We start from the raw sequence: 9,604 nt of genomic DNA, 5'->3' as shown, positions 1-9,604 counted from the left end.
TATAGATCTTTGTTAGTTGACCTGAAGCACTGAAAAGGAGAAGACATCAAAAATACGTTTATCACTTGTAAAGCCAATGTGACTCCCCAATAAGGCCCAGAAATCGACAAATATAGATAAAGGCCTTCATTTTCTATTATCAATTGTGAGTAGCTGGCCTGGCATATGCTGTCCACTATTCTAGTGGGCCTTTCACCAGTCCAAACGACCCTTATTGATGGTAGGTTAAAAGACAACGTATATTGAAAGCTATCCTAGTGGTAGCTGTGGAGAGCAGCCTTTAGGTTAAGTCTTGAAGGAATGTAAAGCAGCTTGTTTTACCAGTCTGTAATCTCGTGAATGACCAAATGAAAGGAGATCCGCACCAGGTGTATATATAAAATATATGTATTTCCCCAAGGGAGATTCTTCAGTCCTCTAGTCGATATAGTGAGTTGAAGTTCCAGTATTCAGCTTCAGAGTTTCGTCCAGGTATAATCTAAAGCCCTGTTGCCAGGAGTCCCTTACTTATAATAAAGAAAGGGGTTGGACATACTCTGGGGGCCCACCTATGGGAGGGTCTGGGAAGAGGGGTGGTTACACCCATTCCCTTTGTCCAGTTTCACGCCAGAGCAGGGGCAGAGTGCCCCTGAAACCGGTTTGAACTGGAATAACACAGGGACACCATGTGTGCCCCCAGCATTTTTTGAAAAGCATTCTCTGAATACACCCACCCAGCCCCAATACACTAAAGCCCTGTGACAGGAAACCTATTGTCCAGGTCTCTCCTGCCAGAGTTTCGTCCAGCAGCAGAAGGTCAGGCCTTTGTCTGTGGCTGCAGCATCCATTTAGTGATGCTACGGTTCCTTTAAACTAATACCGCTAGGTCAGTGTGTACATGTCTCTCTCTCTAGAAGGGTGGAATTCTACCCCTGCCAGTCCTGGGTAGGATTCCAAAGTGTTTGACACCAAACATGACATGTTTCCATGCAGCCATTCCAAAGTTAGCATTAACCACGAGGTTATAATGCACTTAAGGGTATATGGTCTGGCTGCATCACAGAACAGCCTCAGAGCATAGGCTCTGAAAGCTGCAGAGGGGCCCAGCTGAAAGCCTGAAACCGGTCCTAGGATGCTTGTTTCCAGTCCAGGGAGGACCTAGCCTGGCAGTTCGAGCTGGACTGTTCCCATTGGGCGCAGATTCAAGACTGATTTGCATATGGCTGGGTCCAAACTGGAATGGCATGGTGAGCAAAAAAACGATGGATTTAGGCCCAGATCTCTGTACTGGGGTGAATGTATGACATTGTTTTGCATTCTGTCAATCAATCGTTCTTTTTGCTTTTGTCACCTCGAGTGGGAGAGGTATGCCCACACGTGGGTCCCATGCTGTCCATGCCACTTGAGTCAAGCTATCCAGGCTGATGGGGGCTGAAAGCCCGAAACCGGTCCTAGGATGCATATTTCCAGTCCAGGGAGGACCTGGCCTGGCAGTTTTGGGCTGAACTGTTCCCATTGGGCACAGGGTCAAGACTGATTTGCGTATAGCTGGGTCCAAACTTGAATGGCATGTTGAGAAAAAAAAACAATGGATTTAGGCCCATATCTCTGTACTGGGGTGAATGTATGACATTGTTCTGCATTCTGTCCATCAATTGTTCTTTTTTCAATAGCATGTTTGGCGTGGTTTGCCCTGTTGTTTTGCCTTCTGACCTCCTGTTTTGACTGTGTACTGAACTTCCTATTGCTGGTTGTAGGACTCTGAGCACATTTTTACTGCTGGTCAGTGCTAAAGTGCATGTGCTCTGTGTCTAAAATGGAATGGCATTTGGTTTCTTCAAGATTGGCATATTTGATTTACTAATGTGTCTCCAGTACACTGCACTCCATGTGCCCAGGGCTTGCAAATCAAATGCTACTAGTAGGCCGGAAGTGCTGATTGTGCCCTCCCACATTAGTAGCAATTCAAACCTGTCTCAGGACTGCTACTGCAGAGCCTGTGTGTGCAGTTTTACACTGCCATGTTGACCTGGCAAAACCATCTACTTGCCAGGCCCAAAGCTTCCCTTTATTTACATCTGAGACACCATGGCCCCATGGCAGGGTGCAGTGTAATTAAAAGGTTGAGTTTTAAATGTCCTGGTAGTGTAAAACTGTTAAATCCCTTTTCACTACAGCAAGACCTATCTCTCCCATAGGTTTGCATTGGAGCTGCCTTGTAACACTTTACAAGTGTAACTTTCAATTGGTAGCAGATTAAAAAGAAAGTTTGTAGAAAGGAGGGGGTTTGCCTAATTGATAAGTGGCTAGATAGGGTCTAGTTAAAGTTGCACAACAAGAAACTTAGCCACCACATTTAATGCTGTTATCTATTGAAACAGACATAGGAGCCAACCCTGATTCATTGGTCCTGGTTATTCATGTTACCAATTTATTCAATTGTTTCTATTTTTTCAATGTCATTAACGTCTGAAATTGGGAAAACACTTTCTGTTTCAACACAATACTTGAAATTGATTGGACATAAAATAAACAATAATACATTAAACACATAAAAACAATTATAACAATCTGAATTGTACACCAGTCAGACTTTTTTTAGAAAGTTCGTACATGCAGAAATCCTAATTCATATGATTCATAAAGTTCTGTTTGTTTGGATGATGCCCATTGGGAAAAATAATTTTCAAAAGCAAAGCCAACTGGGGAAGAATGTTACAAAATGACCCTCTCTTCAGGGCTTTGACTTGGTGTAATCTAAAAAATGAAAAAACGCGGTATTGCTATTTTTTATCTAATTCCCCCTTTCTATTGTTCTATGTGTCAACTTAGATGGGAGCTTACTGCACTATACCTGACTAGTACTCTGAACTTGATTGCTAGAAGTCTCTTCGTCATTAATGTGAAGAAAAATTGAACTCATCAGCTGTTTTGTTAGATGATAAAAAAATATTAAGAAAGTGTCATAAATGCATGGTTTTGGCACTCCTCTTCGCCCAACATAGTGTGTTTTGTGGATGTCTTACTTCGATATTAGTGGCGTCGCTGCAGGAATCATATCGTCTTGATTTTAGAAGCTGTTTAAATGGGTGACTGTGTTCCCTCCTATAGATGGAAACACACTATTTAGAAAAGTTACATATGTATACCACATTCTGTTTATTTGATCAGTTTCACACCGCAATACTTGAGCTTACATCTGTGAGGCTGTGGATCTCAGAGAAAATTCCCCGAGTGTACTCTGCTTTAAATGTTTTTGAGAAAAGCTTCACCATATTTTCTTTCCAAAGAAACCCAACACGTGGTTAGGGATACCTTTGCTGGCAACAATGCAACATTGTATTGTATGAACAGCTAGTTCTTTCATCGCTTAATCAATTGGAAGGTAAGAAGAATTTCATTCGAGAAAAGTTAACATCACAACAACAAAAAGCCGTCAGAGATCTGAAAAATGATGACTCAATAGTCATCAAGTCGGCCAATAGGGCTGTGCAGTTAATGGTGTGGCCAACGCGATATAATTGACTTAGTTTAGAAGTCAAGTTTGCAACCAGGAATGGTACAGAAAAATAAAAGAAGACCCAACACCTCAGATATAAGGTATCATCACAAAATTACTCAAACAATGACTAGATGAAGGAATGTTGGGATCTAAAGAATTTGGATTCGTGAATATTAAACATCCAAAGATTCCCATTATCTATTTTCTACCTAAGATTCAGAAATCTTTAGTGGAACGGCCTGGAAGACCAATTGTATTGGGGTGTGACTCCCTGGTGGAACCAATTTCCAAGTATGCGGACATCTTTCTAAAATATTTTTGAAAAACTTTCCCTCATATTTACGGGACACATCTGATTTCGTTACCAAAATTGAAGGCCAAGAATTCAATGCTTCACAACAATGATTGGACTCATTTGATGTAATTTATCTGTAAATAGAGATTCCCCAAGAGGAGGCCTTGAAGTGATTGAAATTTTTTATCTGGAGACACAAGCATGTCCGCATACAGTGCCTACCAAATTTATACTCCAACTTGCAGAGGTAGCATTGAAAAAAAAAATACTTCAAGTTCGAGGACGCATTTTACATTCAAACAAAAGGGACTGCAATTGGTTGTCCCTTCGCCCCAGAAATGATGATACTCTACAAGGACAGGTTTGAAGACAGATTCATCGTCAATGGGAACTCCTTTAAGGAGCTCTTGATCCATTAGTACAGATATATTGATGATATCTGGTGCCTCTGGAATGGGTCAGAGTAAGTGGATCGTAGTAAGTTCCATGGATGGTTGAATATTATACATAAGGAAATCAAATTTATCATCACCAAAAGCAAGATAGAGCTATCATTCTTAGATGTTGAAGTCATTCCCCAAGGAAATGGGCTAATGACCACTCTACATAGAAAAGCCACAGATAAAAACATAATCCTTCATTGTAAGAGCTCCCATCCAAGGAACTTGAGAGATAACTTACAGGATGGTCAGCTATTAAGAATCAGGAGAAATTTCTCCTGCAAAGAAGATTTTGAAATCCATGCTACGGCCTTTAGCAAACAATCAAAAAGTAGGGGTTATCCAAAGAAATTACTTAAATATGCCATTAAAAGAGCTTGGTACACTCCATGTGGAGATCTACTGATGAACAAAACAAAAAAGCATTTAGAAAAACTGGTTTGTGTCTCGACCTATGGCCCACACACTAGCAAATTACATCAGATTGTGCTGAAGAATTGGCACCTTCTCCAAAATTTGGAATGTCTGTTTGTATGCCCAATATTTGCAGTGAGGAAGAATACCAGCATTGGCTAACACATTGTAAGAGAGTAGGTGGCTGTGCCTAGTCAAAAGAAGGACCTAAGGGCCCAATGGAATTTAAAACCAATTGAGGGGCACCATAAATGTGGCAATTGTTTGGTCTGTGAATCCACAGTTGAAGAAATTGAATTCAGATATAACACCCAGAAGTGGTCTCACAAAGAATTTTCTAACTGTCTAACAAAGAATGTCATCTACGCAGTCATTTGCCTAGAACTGCACCGCTCCAGAAAAAAAAGGTGTTGACAGCCCCAATGATTACCCATTTTGTGGAAAAGAACCAGAGTGAGAAGGAACTTAAATGGACAGTGCTCGCAGTGATCAAACAAAATCCTTGAGGTAGAGACACAGTATTTACTACAAAAAGAGGCGTACCTCATATTAAAATTCAACAGTACGACTAATGGCTTAAATGAAATGTCGGAACTATCTAAGACATAATGGCTTCCATTTACAGATTTTGAAGTCCCATAATGCATTCTAATCAGCATTGGAATATGGGACTCTTTATTGAGCACAGACACGTTAAGTGTCGACTATGATATGGCTAAAATAGAACGTAGTGGTGTCGTTGATCTTTGAACATCCCCCCAAAAATGTATTTTTCTTGTCTCAAGAGTAACACAATTCACAAATTGAAACCAGAGGTGCTGCTGTCCGGTGTCCGGTTTTTATAAAGACCCCCACTCAAAGCAGGAAGTTACCCCCATTGTCTAAACTGGGAAAGACGAAGTTGGAACGCCGCAAGAGAAGCCACCTTCCATTTTTCTTATCTATAATGTTGCACTGTTGCCAGCAAAGGTTTTCCTAACTGCATGTTTGGTTTCTTTCAAATAGAAAGAAAATAGGGAGATGCTTTTCTCAAAAACATTTAAGCCAGAGTACGCTTGGGGAATTTTCATTGAGAGCCACACCCTCACAGCATCACAGACTTCCAAGTAAGCTTGACTATTGCGGTGTGAAACTGATCAAATAAACAGAATGTGGAATACATATGTAACTTTTCTACATAGTGTGTTTCCATCTATAGGAGGGAAAACAGTCACCCCATTTGAACAGTTTCTTAAATCAAGACGATATGATTCCTGCAGCGACGCCCACTAATATCGAAGTAAGATATCCACAAAACACACTATGTTGGGCAAAGAGTAGTGCCAAAACAATGCATTAACGACAGTTTCCTATTATTTTTCTATCATCTAACGGAACAGCTGATACATTCAAATCTTCTTCACTTTATTGACGAAGAGACTTCTAGCAATGAAGTTCAGAGTACTCCTCAGGTATTGTGCAGTAAGCTCCCATTTAAGCTGACACATAGAACAATAGAAAGTGGGAATTAGATCAAAAATAGCAATACCATTTTTTTTCTTTTTTTTAGATTACACCAAGTCAAAGCCCTGAAGAGAGCCCCGGGAGCATCCTAACATACAGAACTTTATGAATAATATGAATTAGGATTGCTACATGTATGACACTTCTAAAAAAAAGTCTGACTGGAATACAATTCAGATTGTTATTATTGTTTACATGTGTTTAATGTTTTGTTGTTTATTTTATGTCCAATCAATGTAAAGTATTATGTTGAAATAGAAAGTGTTTTCTAAATTTCAGACATTCATGACATTGAAAAAATAGAGACAAATTAAATAAGTGGTTCAATAAATAACCAGGACCAATTAATCAAAGTTGGGTCCTGTGTATGTTGAAATAGATAATAGCATTGAATGTGGTGGCTAAGTTTCTTTTTGTGTAACGTTTAGAAAGTTGTCATTTTCTTACATTAACCATTCTGTGCCTCTGCCTGTCCCTAGAATACAAGTCCAGGTTGGATGACAGCTGCACTTTGTGGATTTCCTCTTGACAGTCAAATACAAAGGGAGCAGAGGTGTACCATGCATATTCTGATGGCCCATCACAAGACTGACAGGTTTTTCTGAGCTAAAGTGAGACCAAGGAGCTGACGCTTGCACCTGAATAGTGCTGTGCCTGTCCCCACACAAAGAGCTGCACACTCCCCCATAGTGTGTCTGGAACCAGTAAGGGCAGGGGCTTGTGCAATACAAACACTTTTCTTTCAAGTCACCCTACTTCACAGGTCAAAATGGGTGTAAGTACTGGATCTCTGACACCATATATGCAGAACACCTTTTTACTGAGGAAATTCTGCCAAGAGGAATAGATGTTGTGCTGCCAGGACGGACTGCCACTTTGCTGCTTGCTTTGCTGTGTTGGCCTGCTGCTTCTTGCCTGTGAGTGAGAGGACTGGACTTTAGTCCTGCATCTAAAGGTTTTTTCCAAGGGTTTGATTGGCCTTTGCTCCCTGTTACTGAAGTCTTAAAGGTATCAAAGAATGTACCTGCATCTTGTTACTATCACATGGGCCCCTCTGCTGTGTGGTTTGCTCTGCCAAATGGTGCCAAATCCAGTCCTGTGCCCATGGAAGGGAGTGCTTGGTGCTGCAAACCAAGAAACCAATGCATCAACTCCAAAGCATCATACAGAACCAGCCCTTTCCCTGTGAAACCTACGCATTGTCACTGCGTGCACCAAAGCCGTGGACACTGCTCTCCGAGTGCGTGATGCAATGACTTCAACTTACACTGCAACCCCAACTTTGCAGACGCGGCGCCTCCATATCACAGCTGCTGCGAGAGTCTCAGACAATGCATCGCCGACATCTGTGACGCCCCTTCCCGGTTCTGATGCATTCCCGGCCCAGCATGGCTTATAACCGACCCAAGTCCTTTTTTAGTCTCGGCGCCACACCATCTGATCACTACCAGCGAACGCGCTTATTTGGAATTCGGACCTTATAAAAACTGTTACAGCGCTGGCTGGCAGTAACCTCGCTAGATTTCCCGTTCGGTCGCTTCGCCATCGATTCATAGACAGTTCTGTGCCAACAGATCACGGTAAGATTGATGTCGGTAACCAGCACCTCTGGCCATCGTACACCCTGTTTATTTGCATTACCGCCCTAGATCTTTAGCCGTGGGTCACTCTCCTCATTCTTATTGTTTTGGAAAACTGCATAGTGGTATGGGTCACTTCAGCCCCCACTAATCATTTGACCAGCTTGGGTACTTTCCGAAAACAGGCACAACTCATGCCTATATTCAGGCATTTAGATTGCACCTTGTTTAGCACGTGGTGCTTAAGCAACGCTATATAGAAATGTCTGACATGTGCCCTTCATGATCTTACAAGACATGTTCCCATGTTGATGCATCAAATATCTATGCATTTGTCATGACTTCGTTAATAAATGTTACCAGCAGCCATTTGGGTATCGTAACACACTATGGGCCCGATGTAGGTATTTAGTATTTACCGATTCGTAAATACCGAATTTTACCGATTCGGTATTTACAAATCGGTAAATGCTATGTAGGTATTTTTACCGATTTATTTACCGAATCTGTAACATTCGGTAATTGCCATTGATTCCTATGGGCCTTGAGGCCCATAGGAACCAATGGCAATTACCGAATCGGTAAATACCGATTCGGTAAAATTACCGAATTGACAAGGGGGACAGGGTGTCACTTTGACACCCTGTTGCACCCCTGATTCAGGCTTGTGTGCCATGTGACACGCATACATGCCCTTAGGGCATGTATGTGTGCCACATGGCACAGGTGTACATGCACAGATGTGCATGTACACAGGAATTCGTTATTTACCATCAAATAGTATTTGATGGTAAATAACGAATTCTGAAGGGCCGGTGGCACTGTTTTCAGTGCCACCTACATCACAAATTAGCGATTCGGTAAATTTACCTAATGGTGAACCCCACTGCCATACTACATAGGGTAGGTAATACTTCCGTCCTGATGAAATGCCATTTGACCCTCCAGGCAGTTTAGGAATGAAACATGTGCAATCTGTCTCGCATTTGGGACCTTTAAATATATTTAGCTATGCAGCACATTAGCCTAGGAGCTGAAAATCTACTGTTCTTTAACATAGAGGGAAAGTAAGCACCAAACTGCATGACATGCCAGGTATTGGATCACATGGAGAGAAATATTGTCTTTCAGCGGGAAATGGTATAGTTCAAAGCTCTGTTTTTAATATTAAATCAGGGCCTTCGGTGGTCATATCACTGAAAATACAAGATTTGAAAAATATATTATTGTCTACTGGTTCTCGTGGAAGACAATTTCTATGTACTGGAATCTAGAGAATGCTAAAGTGATTCTGGCATTTTACTGAACTCTGCTGGCCGCCGCAGGTGAGAGAGATGTATCCGCTGAGCGCCCGCACCCTTGACAACTTTGTATCCCCTCCGGAACTGGCCTGTGGGCTGCCGCAGCTAAGAGAGAGCTGTTGCCACTGTGCGCCCACCATGGAGCGACACAACGAGAGTCCTTGCCTCCCCCAACCCGGACCGCCGCAGTCGCGTGCTGCTGCTGCGGAGAGCCCGCCTGTACGAGTCAGTGTGGGTGCACGCTATGGACCTCTGCCGCCCACTATTATGGTCGCAGGGAGTCCACCTGTCAGCGTCTCCGCTTCTTTGAGAAGCTGCGTGCTGTCCCCCCTTTCAACGTCAGATACCTGGTGAGCAACGAGTCGCGTAGGCCCCGTCACTGAACTCAGTCAGTGTTACGCTTTGGTGCATATGTTGTTGTCGCTTTGAGTCCCTACAGGTTGACTTGAATTGTCATTGTTGAAGCGCTTTAAGAGTTGAGTTAAACTGTTAGATAAAGATATTATTTTTCTATACCTTCCTGAGTTGTGTCCTTTTGTGGTGTCATTACTGCCTTATTGTACGTGCTCGTAAACGCTTCACACACTGCC

Source organism: Lissotriton helveticus, chromosome 6 (genome assembly GCF_964261635.1).
Source record: "Lissotriton helveticus chromosome 6, aLisHel1.1, whole genome shotgun sequence".
Classification (NCBI taxonomy): Eukaryota; Metazoa; Chordata; class Amphibia; order Caudata; family Salamandridae; genus Lissotriton; species Lissotriton helveticus.
This window is presented reverse-complemented; position numbering follows the sequence as displayed.